The sequence below is a fragment of the Bubalus bubalis genome, chromosome 21 (genome assembly GCF_019923935.1).
Source record: "Bubalus bubalis isolate 160015118507 breed Murrah chromosome 21, NDDB_SH_1, whole genome shotgun sequence".
NCBI classification, from domain to species: domain Eukaryota; kingdom Metazoa; phylum Chordata; class Mammalia; order Artiodactyla; family Bovidae; genus Bubalus; species Bubalus bubalis.
The window spans coordinates 25013316-25033026 of NC_059177.1; the positions used below are offsets into that span (position 1 = coordinate 25013316).

General features: G+C 38.8%; 1 protein-coding gene across 1 annotated transcript in view; it reads right to left on the reverse strand.

Annotated features, from left to right (window-relative positions):
* The window catches only part of CNTN6 (contactin 6), a 262943-nt gene that overhangs the window by 140380 nt on the left and 102852 nt on the right, over nucleotides 1–19711 (reverse strand). The gene's annotated exons all lie outside the window — the stretch shown is intronic.

The following is a 19711-nucleotide window of genomic DNA, read 5'->3' on the forward strand; positions in this document are numbered from 1 at the left end:
CTTAGCAGCAGCCTCTAGAAAGGGCTAAACTGTATAACTTGTCTGAACCTTAGTTTCTTTGCCTGGAAAATCACTTGTATTCATTCATTCAGTCAGTTAGTCAGTGATTTAACAAATTTGTATTGAATACCTACTAAAAGATAGGAAGGGTATTAAGGGTAAACGACGTATTAGTAAATAAAGCAGACATAGACTTTGCCCTTATTATATTCACTTAAGGTAAAAGTAGAAGACCAATTACAAAACATATAACAAAATATATATATATACATACATATAAATATGATTTACATGTTGTAATAATTGTTGTAGAGACTGCTAGTTGTCTACCAAAATCTACTGCCCTTTCTTTCACAGTAATAGGTTTATAGGTTTATAGAGTAAATATTACACTTTTCTAACCAAAGATACTTTTCCAGACATCTTGTGCAGCTGAATAGAAAAAGTAGAAACTCACATTTTGTGAACTTTCACCTATTATGTTTGAGAGGAAATATCCAAAAAAATTTGTTGTTCTCCATCTACACACCAAGTGTTAATACCATCTAGATGGCCAATGGTGTGAGAAATATATTGTATGTCTCACACACTTTCTCTCTCCAAGTATTATTTCCCAAATGAGTATTCTTTTTGTGCACTTTGCTTCCTTTTCATGAATGACAATTAAAAAAAATAAATCACTAGACCTGATATGTAAATTTCATATATATATATATATATATATATATATATATATGCTATGCTATGCCAAGTCACTTCAGTCGTGTCCGACTCTGTGCAACCCCATAGACGACAGCCCACCAGGCTTCCCCGTCCCTGGGATTCTCCAGGCAAGAACACTGGAGTGGGTTGCCATTTCCTTCTCCAATGCATGAAAGTGAAAAGTAAAAGCGAAGTTGCTCAGTCGTGTCTGACCCTCAGCGACCCCATGGACTGCAGCCTTCCAGGCTGCTCCATCCATGGGATTTTCCAGGCAAGAGTACTGGAGTGGGGTGCCATTGCCTTCTCCAATAAAAACATCTACTTCTGTTTTTTGTTTTTTTTTTCATTTTTTTTTCATTTTATTTTATTTTTAAACTTAACATAACTGTATTAGATTTGCCAAATATCAAAATGAATCCGCCACAGGTATACATGTGTTCCCCATCCCGAACCCTCCTCCCTCCTCCCTCCCCATTCCATCCCTCTGGGTCGTCCCAGTGCACCAGCCCCAAGCATCCAGTATCGTGCATCGAACCTGGACTGGCAACTCATTTCATACATGATATTTTACATGTTTCAATGCCATTCTCCCAAATCTTCCCACCCTCTCCCTCTCCCACAGAGTCCATAAGACTGTTCTATACATCAGTGTCTCTTTTGCTGTCTCGTACACAGGGTTATTGTTACCTACTTCTGTTTTATTGACTATGCCAAAGGCTTTGACTGTGTGGATCACAATAAACTGTGGAAAATTCTTCAAGAGATGGGAATGCCAGACCACCTGACCTGCCTCCGGAAAAATCTGTATGCAGGTCAAGAAGGAACAGTTAGAACTGGACATGGAACAACAGACTGGTTCCAAATAGGGAAAGGAGTACATCAAGGCTGTATATTGTCACCCTGCGTATTTAATTTATATGCTGAGTACATCATGTGAGATGCCAGGCTGGATGAAGCACAACCTGGAATCAAGATTTCTGGGAGAAATATCAGTAACCTCAGATATGCAGATGATACCACCCTTATGGCAGAAGGTGAAGAAGAATTAAAGAACCTATTGATGAAAGTGAAAGAGGAGAGTAAAAAAGTTTGCTTAAAACAACATTCAGAAAACGAAGATCAAGTCATCCAATCCCATCTCTTCATGGCAAATAGATGGGGAAACAGTGGGAACAGTGACAGTTTTTATTTTGGGGGGCTCCAAAATCACTGCAGATGGTGACTACAGTCACAAAATTAAAAGACTCTTGCGCCTTGGAAGAAAAGCTATCACCAACCTAGATAGCATATTAAAAAGCAGAGACATTACTTTGCCAACAAATGTTCATCTAGTCAAAGCTGTGTTTTTTGCAGTAGTCATGTATGGATGTGAGAGTTGGACTATAAAGAAAACTGAGCACCAAAGGATTGATCCTTTTGAACTATGGTGTTGGAGAAGACTCTTGAGACTCCCTTGGACTGCAAGGATATCCAACCAGTCAATCCTAAAGGAGATCAGTCCTAAATATTCATTGGAAGGACTGATGTTGAAGCTGAAACTCCAATACCTTGGCCACCTGATGTGAAGAACTGACTCATTGGAAAAGACTCTGATGCTGGGAAAGACTGAAGGTGGGAAAAGTGGATGACAGAGGATAAGATGGTTGGATGGGGAGTTGGCGATGGATGGGGAAGTCTGGCATGTTGTGGTCCATGGAGTCACAGAGAGTCAGACACGACTGAGCAACTGAACTGAACTGATGTAATGTATATATGTAATTTCATATATATGTATATATGTAGAGATTTAGTTGGGAAGAAACAGATTATATCTTGGACAAATATTTTCATTATTAAAAGTTGAGCATATATATGTATTTCAAATCCTGAAAGATGATGCTGTGAAAGTGCTGCACTCAATATGCCAGCAAATTTGGAAAACTCAGCAGTGGCCACAGGACTGGAAAAGGTCAGTTTCCATTCCAATCCCAAAGAAAGGCAATGCCAAAGAATGCTCAAACTACCACACAATTGCACTCATCTCACATGCTAGTAAAGTAATGCTCAAAATTCTCGAAGGCAGGCTTCAGCAATATGTGAACCATGAACTTCCAGATGTTCAAGCTGGTTTTAGAAAAGGCAGAGGAACCAGAGATCAAATTGCCAACATCCGCTGGATCATGGGAAAAGCAAGCGAGTTCCAGAAAAACATCTATTTCTGCTTTATTGACTATGCCAAAGCCTTTGACTGTGTGGATCACAATAAACTGTGGAAAATTCTTCAAGAGATGGGAATACCAGACTACCTGACCTGCCTCCTGAAAAATCTGTATGCAGGTCAAGAAGGAACAGTTAGAACTGGACATGGAACAACAGACTGGTTCCAAATAGGAAAAGGAGTATGTCAAGGCTGTATATTGTCACCCTGGTTATTTAACTTATATGCAGAGTTGCATCATGAGAAATGCTGGGCTGGAGGAAGCACAAGCTGGAATCAAGATTGCCGGGGAAATATCAATAACCTCAGATATGCAGGTGACACCACCCTTATGGCAGAAAGTGAAGAGGAACTAAAAAGCCTCCTGATGAAAGTGAAAGTGGAGAGTGAAAAAGTTGGCTTAAAGCTCAACATTCAGAAAATGAAGATCATGGCATCTGGTCCCATCATATCATGGGAAATAGATGGGGAAACAGTGGAAATAGTATCAGACTTTATATTTTTGGGCTCCAAAATCACTGCAGATGGTGACACAGAAATGAAATTAAAAGACACTTACTCCTTGGAAGGAAAGTTATGACCAACCTAGATAGCATATTCAAAAGCAGAGACATTACTTTGCCAACAAAGGTTCATCTAGTCAAGGCTATGGTTTTTCCTGTGGTCATGTATGGATGTGAGAGTTGGACTGTGAAGAAGGCTGAGCGCTGAAGAATTGATGCTTTTGAACTGTGGTGTTGGAGAAGACTCTTGAGAGTCCCTTGGACTGCAAGGAGATCCAACCAGTCCATTCTGAAGGAGATCAGCCCTGGGATTTCTTTGGAAGGAATGATGCTAAAGCTGAAACTCCAGTACTTTGTCCACCTCATGCGAAGAGTTGACTCATTGGAAAAGACTCTGATGCTGGGAGGGACTGGGGGCAGGAGGAGAAGGGGATGACAGAGGATGAGATGACTGGATGGCATCACTGACTCAATGGACCTAAATCTGAGTGAACTCCGGGAGTTGGTGATGGACAGGGAGGCCTGGCATGCTGCGATTCATGGGGTCGAAAAGAGTCGGACACGACTGAGTGACTGAACTGAACTGAACTGAACTGATACACGTATATACATACATATATATGCTCTACTTTTAATAATGAAAATATTTATCCAAGATATAGTCTGCTTCTTCCCAACTAAATCTCTTTCCTTTCATCTTCAGCAGTCATTAGCTTTATACCTGCTTAGGTTCTAGAAAGCTAAAGTTTCTCAGTCATGTCCAACTCTTGTGACCCCATGGTCTATACAGTCCATTGAATTCTCTAGGCCAGAATACTGGAGTGGGTAGCGTTTCTCTTTTCCAGGGAATCTTCCCAACCCAGGGATCAAACCCAGGTCTTCCACATTGCAGGCACATTCTTTACCAGCTGAGCCACAAGGGAAGTCCAAGAATACTGAAGTGGGTAGCCCATCCCTTCTCCAGTGGATCTTCCCAACCCAGGAATTGAACCAGGGTCTCCTGCATTGCAGGTGGATTCTTTATCAACTGAGCTATCAGGGAACTAGAGTGCCTTGCATGTTTCTTCTAGAGGATTTTTAAACAAATATGCCCCCCTTTCTTCTTTGGCTGTAGTATAACCGTCAGCCCATAACATGTTGGTACACTTAATGTCAATTACTGACTAGACTTGTTTGCATCATTTTACATATGCAAAGAGTCGAACATGACTGAGCGACTTCACTTTCACTTTTCACTTTCAGGCATTGGAGAAGGAAATGGCACCCCACTCCAGTGTTCTTGCCTGGAGAATCCCAGGGACGGGGGAGCCTGGTGGGCTCACAGAGTCGGACATGACTGAAGCGACTTAGCAGCAGCTGCATTATGAATCAGGCTAACAAACTGTATTTAAAACCAAAAGCTAATATATTGATTGTTTCTATTTCTAGCAGTGATAACAAGTGAGAATTTTAAGGTTTTTTTTTTCCCCCTCATTACTATTATCATTGAAAAGTCTCATTAAATTGTCATGACTTTTTAATGGTCATAAAAACAAAAGCTGTCACAAAGGAGTAGAGAGAAATTGAATGATTGTACGAAATTAACAAGCTTTCAATTACATTCTCTCAGTGTCCCATTGTCAGTGTTCCATGCTCACACTAACGTCAATCATGTTTTCAGTGTTAATCAGAAGCCATTATAACACGCTGTTGATAAGACCATGGGTACTTTAATATATTCTGTGTTAACTTCCACTTAAATAACATCCACTTGTAACATAATGTCTTCATGCCTTTTATGATTACAATGGGGTTTCTATTAGCTAACATAAAAGGAAATCAACTTCCTTTGAAAGCCACCCAAGTTCTGTTAGCAATCAAAACACAATCATTTTAAAATAGTACTAGTTCATAGGTTTTAATTAATAATTCAAATTTTAAAACTGTTTAATAGCACAGAGATCATAGACAAGATCTAATTTTACCTTAAGTGACATTTCATGTGAATATACTTTGAACAAAATCTGTTTTAAGTATCCAACCTGTATTTCAAGTACATTTCTGCCAGCCAACATAATTCACATAATTTTGAAGCAATGTACAGTGAAGGTAGCCATACAAGCCCAGTGATATTTTCTTTTCTCTGTAAGACCTTTATAAACTCCAGATCTATTCTTCTATAAGGAGAATCCAGAGAGAACCACCCTGTTCTGTTTTTGTCCTATCCATTTTTTGCTTAAGAGAAAAATAGCTTAGTGTGAGATCGTTCCCTGAGATGGTCTCAAATTTTGTATTATTTGGAGAAATTCCCATAAACCACAAAGGTGACCTGCCCAGGCTGTCCTGGTACTCAAGGCACAAGTCCTGCCGTGCTGGTTGCTATTAAAGACCCCAATTGCCGAGGTTGCTCTCATTAAGCCATTCTGATGACCAGGGCTTATCGGATCCTGCGGTTTTATTGCTGGTTTTGGAGGAAGCATTTGGCAGGAGCATAAGCAAAAATGCAGTCACAAACAAGGCTCTGTTCCAAAGGCCAGCAGGAAGTGCCTGAGAATGGCCCATAAAATGAGCTTTAAAGAATTACTGGGCCATATGCTCTCTCCTGGAGCAACCAAGGTGCAGTGGAGGGAAAAGGGCCACCAAAATGTACTTAAAATTAAGTCCAAGCAATGCTAAGCGTTGCAATGCCTAATTGTAAGGAGAATACATCTTTGCAGCTGCCACATGTAGGAATGAATCTCAGCCCAATTAAAGCAAGAAAACTGTGTATTGGCTGCCAAGACCTGAGAATCACAGTCAGAGAATATGTTTGGTGGTGCCAGCCCCCATCACAGAAGGAGGCCAGTGGTTTGCCAACTCTCATAACTGAGAGGAAGTCTGTGGGTACCCAGGGTTTGTGACCCCGATCAAGAGAGAACAGCACTTGAAAAGATAGAGACAGCAAAAATCTTCACCAGGAAAAGGTCCATGCTTCAAGCAGGACATAGAGTAGTTGAGTTATTCAAAGTAAAAATAAAACTATTTATTGAATCTTTGTTGATTGGCAATGCATGAATTACTTTGTTACAGTGTTTTAAATCTTCTTTATTTTTCTTTTATTCTTTCATATATCAAGAATAACTACTATGTACCAAACACTCAGTGAAGCAGTTTCATTGACTCTTCCTGATGACCCTGGAATGTAGATACCAATATCACATTCATTTAACAAAGGAGAATATTGAGATCCATAGTGGATTAGCAACTGACTGAAGACCACACAGTTTCTACTTATCAAGGCAGAACTGAAAAGGAGATAGTCTGGTTCCAGGACTCACTCTCGCAAGCAACATGTTATTCTGTTATTCTCTCCAGTTGTTAACTGGGATGTCCCTGCCCCTTGCAACATATAAACTGGCATAAACTGCCACTCCAAGCTCAAACAAACCAACACAAAAGCTCAATGCCTTTCCAAAGAGTTCTGCAAATTCTTGGGTTGGTGTGGGGAGTGCTGTGTTTTCAGGCTTTAGAAATAGCTCCCTGGTGGCTCAGATGGTAAAGAATCTGCCTGCCAATGCAGGAGACCTGGGTTCAGTCCCTGAGTTGGGAAGATCCTAACCTTAGCCCTAACCCCAGGAGAAGGAAATGGCAACCCACTTCAGTGTTCTTGCCTGGAGAATTTCATGGACAGAGAAGCCGCTGGGCTGCAGTCCATGGGGTTACAAAGAGTTGAACATGTCTGAGTGACTAACACTTTCACTTTTTCACTTTCCCTTTCTGATATCCTTACTCCTGTGCATCTTTTCTCTTTTTTCCCCTTTTTCCCTTCACATGTGTTCTTAATTTGTCTGCATCCACCTGTCCCTGCAAAGCAGGAACTCGCCACTTATCTTCGCCTACATATAGAAATACACACCTGCTAACACACACACACACACACACACAAATTTGGAGTACCACCATTACCACACTCTGTGCCTCTATTGTCAAGCTTATTGATTTAGTAATATGTGACCCAAACACCTTAAAATCCAATATAAGATATTTACTTCTTAAAAGTTATTTAGTTCCTTCCTTCTATAACTTATGTCTATTCTCTCTCTTTTCTATAATGTTCTCACTACAGTCCTCTCTTTGAAGAGCAAGGGAAATCTAAATCTTCCCATTTTCCTCTGCAAAGAAGTCCACCTCCCTCCAGCTCCGCCTACGAAACTCAAAAATTGATGGATCTATCCTACTTCACAGTGCTTGTAAGTAAAGGAAATAAAATTTAATTCCAAATATCGTTGCTCTAGAGGACATTTGCTTAACCACTTAACTGCCTCTCTAATGAGCATCTAATCCAAGACATAGACCATATGATCTGCCCCCAGTCCAGCGCTCATTTTCTCTCTTCCAACACCTCAACAGCAATTTTGATCACTTTGAGGACATAAAATCTGATTTTCAGCTCTAAGATTTCCTTTACTCTGCTCCTGGGTCTCCATCAATCAAATATTGTTTTCCTCCTTTGCAAATCCTCTAAAGAAGCCTCAGCATTAAGAGCTGGTGCTGAAGTAAACAGGACCAAGGAGCACATGTTCACCTTCATGATACAGCTCCCACATTGGAGGTACATGTTCTTGTTTTTGCCCATGGAAAAACATCTTCCTGTGCCAGAAGCTGGTACTTTGCCCAGTGAAAGGGAACTGGTGAAAATTATCAAGAACAATTCTCTAGTTCTGCATTAGTTCTGCTGAATTCCCAGATACAACATGTGTAGCTTTTGTAATCAAAATACTCTTTATGGATCTCAAGACATTGCAGTAAGGTGATTCTGAATTTATATCTCTATTAACTTGCCCCTTGGAAGAGGGCTGCTCATGGAGAACACCAAAATTGTTACTATTTCTTATTTCTTGGGTGGTTTTGAATAAGCTGAAATTCTTGGTACTGTAATTAATTCTCCCAGGTCTTTATTAAGTAGCATACAAAAATATGTCTACTTAGACCAGTTTCATTTTCCACCATCATTTTCAAGATGATTTCCACCACATTTTCAGTTACAGAGTTTGCAATATTACTGTGTTTCCTAGTACAACTCAGTAACATGACATAACCTAATAAAGCACAATACTACTGTCCAATTCTGTAAAAGGGGCAATAGCTAAGTCTTGATATTGGGCATAAATTTGGAATGGTTATATGCAAGCAGGAAGTAAAGAGATACTCTAAGAGAGTCTGGTGTCAAATTGATTTACAAACCATGTTAAATTTCTCTTTTTTGGTATAAAGGGATTTTTATAAAACTTCAGAAATAAATGGAGAGAGCAAGTGAGCTGCTCTTTGGTTTTCTGAGAATAATGAATCTAATGAGAACCATTTCCTTTTTTTTTTTAAGAAAAATATATAGAATAATAGTGAGGAGGGGGCTGAAAGATTTTTTTCCTATTGGCTTAGCAACAAGATTTTCAGAGAGAAAAGTGTTTAATAAACAGAACAAGGAAATAACTATGAAATAATTGGTCTATTATAATATACATTCAAGACTGGATTTGAATTTCTATCAATGGACTCATTTTTTATGACTAATGATGGTAAAAGCAGTGTAAGCTATGACTGAAAAAAAAAATTTCTAAACATGACTTGTCCATCTTGTTTTCTAAATTTGCACATTCCCTATAGTTAAAACTAGGTGAATGAAAGAGAAGCAGAAGTGAAGGATGGAGCAATATAAGTTTGATAGCATAGGACAGACTGAGACATCAGGTTACTGAAGAGTGCAAATCTTCAGTGTTTCTGAAAAGAAAAGAAGTTTAAGTAGGCATGCAAAGATTAAACACCCCACTAAGGAATTATGCACCAGATAATTGGTGATGGAACAAAATGATCAAGAACACAGGTTGAGGATCACCTAGTATAAGTTCAAGTGGATAACGGTATCCACTATGTGTCAGCTGTTGATGCAGGGCAGATTCTATAGTTTCTATCTCAGTTCTCACCACTTTAAATAGAGGTACTGTTAATTCACTGGAGGTTCAGTGGTTAGGAGATGGCACTTTCATTACCATGGCTCGGGTTCAGTCCTTGGTAAGGAAATTAAGATCCCACAAGCTGCAAGGCCAAAAATAAATAAATAAATGAATGAAATGGAGCTCCCAACAGCACCTGTGTCAGAGAAATAGAGATGCGATATCTCTAAAACTTTTTAAAGATGCTAGGTACTAAATAAATGTTATTGGGAACTGTGTATTGTTAATGATCAACAAAAGAAGGATGTTTAGAAATTTTAAATGGGTTTCATTTTCTGTTCTCATCTCAATGTCTGATGATGTAATAAAATGTATTTTCTTAAAGACTGGGTATGGAACTCCCTTTTCTGCTCAGCCAGTGGCCAGCTCAAATGCTCAGTGAATTAATGAAAGAAAAAAAAGGCTGAAACTCAAAGCATATGCATTTTATTCCAAGCACAGCCACATCACATTGTATTTTACTATAGAGAATGTTTCGCCAACTTGACAAGAGTGTTAGATGGAAGGTCATTGCACCTCTCTGCTCAGAAAGCTACACAGCCCAGCTGGAGGCAGAAGTAAACCTCTCAGCCTGGTGAGTGAGTAGCCAGAAAAATCCTAGGCTGTTCTGCTTTTTCTTGGTCTTGGATTGTGCCTTTTGGCAAATGCTCACTTTCCTGCCTTTTATTCCACAAGAAGGATGATGCCAGCACACTTTTAGTCAGTAATCTCTAATCTCTAAAGAAATTTATTAAGGCTACTTGTGTTCCTTGATTAATGAATGATACAAGTGTTGCTCAAGTGAAAAAAGAGAAGTATTTGGAAGAGGTCAATCCTCAGGTGAATAAAGGATGCACTATGTAGTGTTGGAGAAGACTCTTGAGAGTTCCTTGGACAGCAAAGAGATCCAACCAGTCCATCCTAAAGGAAATCAGTTCTGAATATTCATTGGAAGGATTGATGCTGAAGCTGAAACTCCAATATTTTGGTGACCTAATGTGAAGAACTAACTCATTGGAAAAGACCCTGATGCTGGGAAAGATTGAAGGTGGGAGGAGAAGAGGGGACAGAGGATGAGATGGTTGGATGGCATCACTGACTCAATGGACATGAGTTTGAGTAGGCTCCAGGAGTTGGTGATGGACGGGGAAGCCTGGTGTACTGTGGTCCTTATTGTCGCAAAGAGGTGGACACGATTGTGTGACTGAACTCAACTGATAGCATGTGGGAAGAAATGGACTCAGATGTGTGTATGTGTGTGAGAGAGAGAGAGAGAGAGAGAAAGAGAGAGAGAGAGAGAGATCAAGGTTATCTTTTTTCCAGAATGAACATTTGAAGATTTTGCTAAGGAGCCATGAATGGCAGAGAGAAAGTATTCCATTTTGACCATCAAAGTAGCCAATCTGAAGAATGCTGGGGTTTAATTGGATTTCAGTTAAAAATTTGAATGCATCCACTAAGCTTGGAGGGGCACAGTGAAAGGGGCTTTCCAGCACAATGGAAGGAAATTCTTATTTATTGACATAGTTCACAGTTAAAGAAACTTTATAAACACCATAACATTTAATTTTCACAGTGTCCTTGAGATATAGCTACTATGATACAAAGTTCAGAAAGGTTAAGTAACTTACCCAAGGCTGAACAGCTAGAAGAGGTCCAGAAAGGGACTCCTACCTAATTCTGACTCCAGAAGCATTTTCAGCTCTTCAGGATACCACTCTGGTCATACCATGGAGGGAGAGGGGAAAAGCAGAGGAAGGGGAGAAGGGACAAAGAGGAAGGCAAAGCAGAATTTCTTTTTATCCAAAAGTCTTCCTGCCTTTTTGGAAAGAAAGTCCTAGCCTGGTACAAAAGTCCTCACACATGGTAGCAAAAAAGCCAAACTGATCACTGGCCTCTCAGAGGTCTGAGGGAGTTCAGGCAGAGCTTCAGTTGTAATTAGCTCCTGTGCCAGATCATCAGCGAAGAGGGCTGGAGGTATTAGTTTTGGTGGAAAATATGGTGAACCTATATCCTTTCAGGAGCAATCTTACTCTTCTCTCCCTTTTGATCTATTTTTGTGATGCTCATTACAGTAAAAGGGAGCGATTTCCTTGAAGTATGGCTCCAGGCTCCTTGGTAAGAGGGGTAAATATGAACAGCTACACCAACCAGAATCCTCTCTTACACAGTACATAATATGCCCTTTTATTCATCATGATGGTTTAATCAGAAAGTTCGATTTCAAAACTTGCAACCTATGTAGAATATAAAAGGTAGAGTTTTCAAGGAAATGAGGCAGAACTCCTAGCAAAAATGTGTTACTACTCCTGCTTACACATAGAGTATGAAATGAAATCTTTTCAAAGACCTCCCACACACTTAAGCTCTGAGTTTACCAGAGGTTTTTTTCCTATGGATTTCAATTTGCAAGAACTTCCACAACTAAAATTAGGGAGATTGACTTTATGGTTGTTGCTAAATACTTTTTTTTTCCTATTAAATTGTTTTACTCTGAGCAAGGTCTTTGGAGTCACAGATGCAATCTGCATTTTCTTTGCAGCTTTCATCAGCTCAGCCCTCAGGGGAATTGAGGTTCACTGATAAGGACTTTTGCATGCATTGTCATTTAGAGACAGAAAGGGAGAGACCAGAGAGAGAGCAGAAGCCAGAGCCAGAGTGTGCACCTAATTTAAATAAAATCCCATTGTTTTCCCAAGCACTTTGACTTCTTTCATCTTTGTAACTACTTATAGTAACCTTGACAGGGTAACAGGGAAGATATTAGTAATATATGGGATAGATATACTTGGTTGTATGGGTGATGCACTTAAGTGTTATACAAACAAATATATATATATATATATATTCATTTTAAAAGCTGTGCATTGCTCTTTAAAAATTTCTTCTTATCATAAATGACACTAATTTTCTGGATACAGTGGTCATAAATATGTACTTTTAAACATATTTACTAAAAATATAAAATCAATTTGATTGGGAAAATTAAATAATAGTATATGTGGTGCCTGAATATTTTTCAAACCCCACAGTTAATGTATAGATGCCTGAAGTTTCAGCTCAGTTCAGTAGCTCAGTCATGTCCAACTCTTTGCAACTCCCTGGACTGCTGCACACCAGCCATCGCTAACTCCCAGAGTTGACTCAAACTCCTGTCCTGAAGTTTGGGGATGATTTAAGAAAACAGGCCATGTGAGCTCCAGAAGATATGATGGATCAGGAGACAGGACACTTTTGAGAGAACCAGCGGTGGTTTGTATTAGGAGTGAACAGGGATGGGATTGGGAGGTAGAGGGAAAAGAGAAACAGAGACAAAATGGAAGTCAGCTTACAGAATTCTAAAGGTCTTTCAGAAAAAGACTACTCAACCTAAAGTAATTTATGTTCTTGTGTCAATACATCTTTCCTCCACGAGATTTTATAAGTGTTTTGATACAAACCAAAGACAATGTGAGTGTGTTTTTAGCAAGTGCATTATGTGGTAGACAGAACTAAAAGCTCCATCCACTCTTGGATCAAAACCAGGGTGAGGAAAAGAAGGAAAACTGTATGAGGCTGTGCAGAGATAGAGGTGGAGCTGGACGTGATGGTTGGAATGAATGACTGTCCACTGGGACACACATGAATCTGAACACTGATTCTCCTAGAGAAGAGTGAGTAGATTTTATCCAGATTTGAAGAGTCACAAAGCACCTACTGGTAGTAGTTTCATATAAATGAAATTTGTCTGGGTTATAGTACTTCTTTCTGACAAAGTTGAAATTTTTACTTTCAGTCTCAGACTCATTCTGCTGAATCTCTCAGGTTCCCTTTAAGTATCTACATCTCATAGACAAGTGCTCAAGAAGTAATGGTTGATTTAACACATAAAAAATAAGCGAATTGCTTGTGTTTCATTATAACTTATCATAAGAATCTCTTAAATGTAGAGTTTACTCATTAGTTCATGTATCATGAAAATACTTATAAACCCTGCCGCTGCTAAGTTGCTTCAGTCGTGTCCGACTCTTAGCGACCCCATGGACTGCAGCCTACCAGGCTCCTCCATCCATGGGATTTTCCAGGCAAGAGTATTGGAGTCGGGTGCCATTACCCAACTGCAATTGTGTGTATGACTTCCTTGTGAAAAATGAGTAAATGGGCTTGTTTTTGTATTCCCAATGCTTAGTACAGTGCTGGCACACGGTATGAACTCAGAGAAATAAAAGTAACTTTAAATCACTTACTAACTTATTTAAGCCTCTTAAGGGTTAAAGTTGGAGTTAGGGTTATGTTTTCCCCCGTGGCTCAGACGGTTAAAGAATCTGCCTGCAATGCAGGAGACCAGGATTCGATCCCTGGGTTGGGAACATCCCCTAGAGAAGGGAATGGCCACCCACTGGAGTATTCTTGCCTGGAGAGTTCCATGGACAGAGGAGCCTGGAGGGCTATAGTCCATGGGGTCCCAAAGAGTCAGACATGACTGAGCTACTAACATACATACCAGGGTTAGGTTATGTTATGCTCCTTCTTTCCACTTCATCTGTTGTTCAGGAAAACTCAGTGAATACTTTTCTTTCATGTTTCTCAGAACATAAGCTTTCTCCCCTTTAGAGTCCTTTGCCCTTTTGTTTCCTCTGCTTGAAAAATTCCTCCAGATCCCCACATTGCTGTATTCTTTCTGACATTCAAATTTCTGACTGCATGCTGCTTTCTTAGGGAAACCTCTCTTGGACAAACAATTTAAAATAGCAGCTCCCTATCACTCTCTACTTTTTTCCCTAAAGGTCTAATCACTGTCAGAAACAGTGATTGGTTTAATTTATTTCAATGTTTCCAAATTAGACTATAAGGAGAATAGGGACCTTGTCTTCCTGCTATAACCAGGTCAGTGCTCACAAAAAGCAGGTATTAAACAAGTAGATGTTTAATGCATTAATAAATAAGTATAACTCTAAAGTGAATTGTGAATACAAGATAACTACCTGTAGAGTCAACCATATTTTATTCCAGAATTGAAGAGAGGATAAGACCAATTTTTGTTGGATTATTGAAGATTTCAGAGAGAAAAGGCTAGAATTTATTCTGAAAAATGACATGGTAGCCAGACTCTAAAACAGCCCCCCAGTGAACTTCCTCTGGTGCCTTCCCACCACATTGTACTAGGATTGGTCTACATGCCTAGTGTTATGGCAGAAATGATGGCTCATTGCCTCTGAAGTTTGGTTTTAAAAGATCATGGCCCAGGAGAGAGAAAGCCAAACCTGAGGGGAAGTCTATTTATTTTATATAAAAGGAAAGAGTGGTCACATAGTTGAAAGATAGTGTTTGGGCTTTGAATCTAGATAAGCCTGTGTTTTAATTTAGTTCTTAGATTTATAAAGTGTGAGACACTAAAAAGTTTACTTTTCAGCTATTTTTATAGTGTTCCTTAGTATCTCATACCTAAAGGATATTCAACAATCATTTGTTGGAAAGAAGAACGGATAGGTAAATCAAATCCATAAAATGGTTTTTAAAATAATTATGTTATTTGATTATTGTGAGAATAAATGAAATGCTATAACCAGTTTAAATACTATGTCAAATAGCCCTCAATAAGTTATATGTTTACCTAATAACTATTATTATGCATATTTTGCATTGTTGTCATTTAGTCACTCAGTCCTGTCTGACTCTTTGCAACCTCATGGAGTGTAGCCTGCGAGTTTCCTCTGTTCATGGAATTCTCCTGGAAAGAATCCTGGAGTGGGTTGCCATTTCATTCTCCAGGGAGTCTTCCTGACTCAGCCACTGAACCTACATCTCCTTCATTGGCAGGAAGATTCTTTACCTCTGAACCACCAGGGAAGCCACATGTGAAATGCTAAATGTAAAAGCTTAAGAAAACTTGCCCAAAGGTCACTGAACTAGTAATTAATTGCTGGAGTTAAGTTTCAAATCCCAAGGAGCTACAGTTTTTTACCACGATGATCTAGTTGATGTAGTACATTCTAATTTCTGCTGTGATCGTAGTCTGTTCATTGTCTGATCTAGATGTGTTTGCATGGCAGGGCCAGAAGTTTACTTAAAGCATTCTAAATGAAAAGTAGGGACTGATATAAAGCTATCAGGAGAAATCTCATGCAAACAAATATAGGAAACATGTCTGAGAACAGGAAGGCCATCAGACAGTTGTTCCCTTCCTCCATCTCTCTATTTCTTTATTCCTGGTAAATCATCAGGGTCTTGGCCATCTCTGCTTTCTTTGAGCTTCTGTCCCATTCTCGTCTCTGCAGATCAGTCTCCTTGTATTTACTTATAGTTCATGCAGCCATAAAATATCAAGACTATATATTGCTTTGCCTTAACATAGCTACTGTATATACTTTTCAGCTCCTGAATCTACAGTGAAGTTGGCTTGTGTCTCTTACTTGAAATTTTTGAGATGTTGAATGTCAGATGTCTGTGACTATAGAAAAGAAGTTACCCATCCAGCAACTAGGCTTACTCTTTTATAAGACAGGTAGAAACTGTAATTATCATCTTCAGCATAATGATTAATCAAGGAGATCACTGTCCAATTGCCTCAATTAGGCATTTAAGAGTAGAGTAAGTACAGTCCAATCACTTCTTCAGTAATCAGAAGCAACTGAAAAATAACCTATTTACTTAGAAATACTAGGGCCAGGTATGTGGAAAACATAAAATTTCCAAATTGCTATCTTTGAACTTTTATGTATCCTCTTACCTTATTAGATAAGTCTCTATGACCTTTTTAATTAAAACTGTCATAGATGTAAATACCAAACCAAATTTCTTGAATTTTCTCACATTATGTAATTCTTTTGAGGCATGACTGTAAGCCACTGAAGATGCCCCCATATTCCCTCAGCCCCTCTAGGAAGCCACCTGACACTTCGGGAGGTAATTACAGGTGGTGACTTGCTACCTTCAGCACCTGGGTCTCTCTGCCTGAAACTACTCTATGGACTTACTTATTCCTTGAGCATAGTATGACTTGCAACCCAGGTATGTCAGCTGGGGATTTAATGTCCTCAGGAGTTACTCTCAACCTAGGAGGTAAGAGGATTGGTAGGTAAGTACTCCAGCTTCCTTGCCCTGTGATGGGGCAATCGTGTGGTGTGTTCTACACAGCTTCTCAGAGGGGTCTACTGTACTGATAACCTACACTCTAGCTTCCTTTTTGTGGGTTTTCTCTCTTTCCTTTATTGTTCCCTTCTCCTTCACCACGCTGCCTGAAATTGCCTTCATCCAAATCCTTGTCATGAATTCTAATGTTGAAGAAGGTCAAGCAAACAGGCAGAATATACTATGGACATTTAAAATAAGCTTTATCCATTAATTTATTAAGCAACTACTCTTTGCCAAGCACTGCTCCAGAAGCTGAAAATGCAGCAATGAGCTAAACAGGCAAAGAGAGTCATTTCCTGTGGGAAACCCATATTTCTCTCTTGTTTCTCTCTTTTTTTTTAATGGCACACATGGAGTTTCCTCAAGCTTCACATTAAGTTTGAACAGCCAGTATTTTTATTTCTTCATAAAGCAGAGAATATGATGCCTTACAGAAACAAATCAATTTTTGTTTTTCTTTCAGTGAATTATTACCTAAAACATCAAATAAGGTGAATTTATTGTTGTTACCACTATTAAAATGTTGAAGAGAGGCAGAGAAATTCACAATGGTATTCAGCAGCCCAAACATGCCGCAACATCAAACATCTGCCCTGAATCCATCTTTGGGACTGCACAGTTAATGGTATAAAATATTAAGACTCACCTCTGGACCATAAGAGGTGCTGTGCTGCATAGTAAGTACAGATGGATCCTCTGATGCTTTGAGTCTGAACCCCCATGTGGAAGCCACAGGCAGGCAAGGCAATTGGCTCGCCAAAGCAAAAAATGTTTTTGCTTTTCTGTTTTTGAAAAGTTCTCTTGCTTGTCATCACAAAGTCACTTAAAATCAGGGAGTCAATTTTGTATTCAAGAGGTTCTCTTTCTATCAGCAAATGGTTTATAGGCACTTTCACTAAATCGCTTCTCTAAAAGGAATAGTCAGGATGTAATCTGCATTGGCTTAAGGATATCCCTGCCTAAAGACAAAGGAATGGCATAGATAACCCACTAAGAACCCATTATGCCTCAAAATCTGTGAAAATTTCTTCACATTTTTTGCTTCACATTCAAAGCAATTTTGGTTGAGATCACTGAAAGACAGACTTTCTTTATTCATCTAAAGAAAGCATAACTTTTTATATACTTTCACATACAAAGAATCTGCCTGCAATATGGGAGACTGGGGTTCGACCCCTGGGTCAAAGGGAGATCCCCTGGAGAAGGGAATGACAACCCACTCCAGTATTCTTGCCTGGAGAATCCCATAGACAGAGGAGCCTAGCGGGCTACAATCCATGGGGTCGCAACGAGTTGGACACGACTGAGTGACTTACACTTTCACATACATCATATACTTTCATATGTGTGCTTGCATATATATATATATACATATTTAACTGTATACTATGCATTTTATGTATTATGCTATTTATGATTTTATATATTAATAAATCTATATATGCATGTCTGTAGTAATTCAATAGATCCTCAAAATAACTTTTAATGTACATATAGAGCTAATGCTGCTCTAATTTAAAAAATGAGATAATGAGGGCTCAAAATGGAACTTGCTCAAACTCATACATCTTGTCATAGAACCAGTTCATTTATCTCCAAATTCCTGCCTCTTTCTAATATTTCATGCTGACTTTATATATCTTGCATTTAGTCTTCTACACTTTTTCTATACCAGTAAGTTCATAACTAAATTTTCTCCAGATAAAAATGTAAACACTTAAATTTAAATTATAATAACCATGCAGGGTCCTGTGAATGATAAAGTACTATGCCATATTTCATTTTATTAAATTAAAAAAAAAACTCTTTCATACATGGAAACATCTCATAGAAATAGATTTTTGTAGCATTTTCATTCCTATTGATTAATAAGAAAAGCATTATGGTATAAGTGTTTAGAAAGTTTGGGTCCCAGGACGAGCCTGACTTCAAATGTTCCTGTACCACGTCTTAGAAAATTACATGATCTTTGTCAGCTTCTGCTTACTTATCTGTAAAATGGGTTTATAATTGTCCATACCCCTTAGTTTTGCTAATGGTCTAAGATTTTGAGTAGTTGGCTATCTCCACTGGCAGAATGCATCTAAAAAAAAAAAAAAAAAATGCTAAGTCTCTTCAAGGACTCAGGAAACTATGATGACCCATGAGCTAAATCTAGCCTCCTGCCTGTTTTTATAAATAAAGTGTTATTGAAACATGGCAACATTCATTTGTTTACATATGGCTGCTTTCAACCTAAAAGAGCAAAGACCTTGGCTTATAAACCAAAAGTATTTACTGCATGGTTCTTTACACACAGAAAAGTTATGCTAACCCTTGGTCTTACCTCTTTACCAACACTCATTCAGACTAGTATCTTGATCAAGCCTGGCTGATCTGCATGTGACACAGCTAAGAACAGGATCTGAGAAAGGAAATTGAAAGTGCCCTCAAACAAAGGTAACTGCTCCATGGAACAGATAAAAGTCAAACCTAAGAGTTTCAAGATGAACTGGAGATATCAATCCTCAGGCATCCAGCAATATTAGAAGACTGGTACTAGGGGGAAAAGTTGACTTTCAAAAGCCATGATCCCCAAACACAAATGAAACTTCTTTTATTTGAAAAACTAAGCTGCTTCAACCCACAGTTTTTTATTAAAAGTATTTATGAGTACCCTTCCAGTCCTTCACACATAAACCATGCAACACCCGTACCCGGCCCCTGAACGTTCAAGCTTTGTGACGCGTATGAAGCAAGATTTACCTGCATTACAACAGTGAAAGGGAAATAAATTGGGTGATTTCATTACTTTCTGTTCAATGAAATCCTTATTTTATTGCTGAGCTTTGACACATTTTCCAGAACCTCAACTATCTTTTCTCTCGCCCACTAAGAAGCAGCAGCAGCACCAAAAAATCATCTGGACATCTGGATATTGCATTCAATAATTTATTGGAATCTCAGTCACACTGCTACAATGAAAGTAGGGAAGATAAAAAGGACTTCACCTACACTACAAATAAAGGAGTTGGAATAATAGTCTTTTCTGATTTTTTTTTTTTTGCTCCCTTCAAAATATTAAATTTTATCAATCATAATCTAACAGCTCTGGGACCAGAACACACTTTGTTGTTAACAATATCTCAATCACACATATTGCTTTTCCAATACAACTTGCAGGGGACTGATTTGTGATAAAGCTGATACAGGAAATGCAGAGGGGGACAGACATATAGCCAAATAAATCAGGTTAAAATGAAATTGAT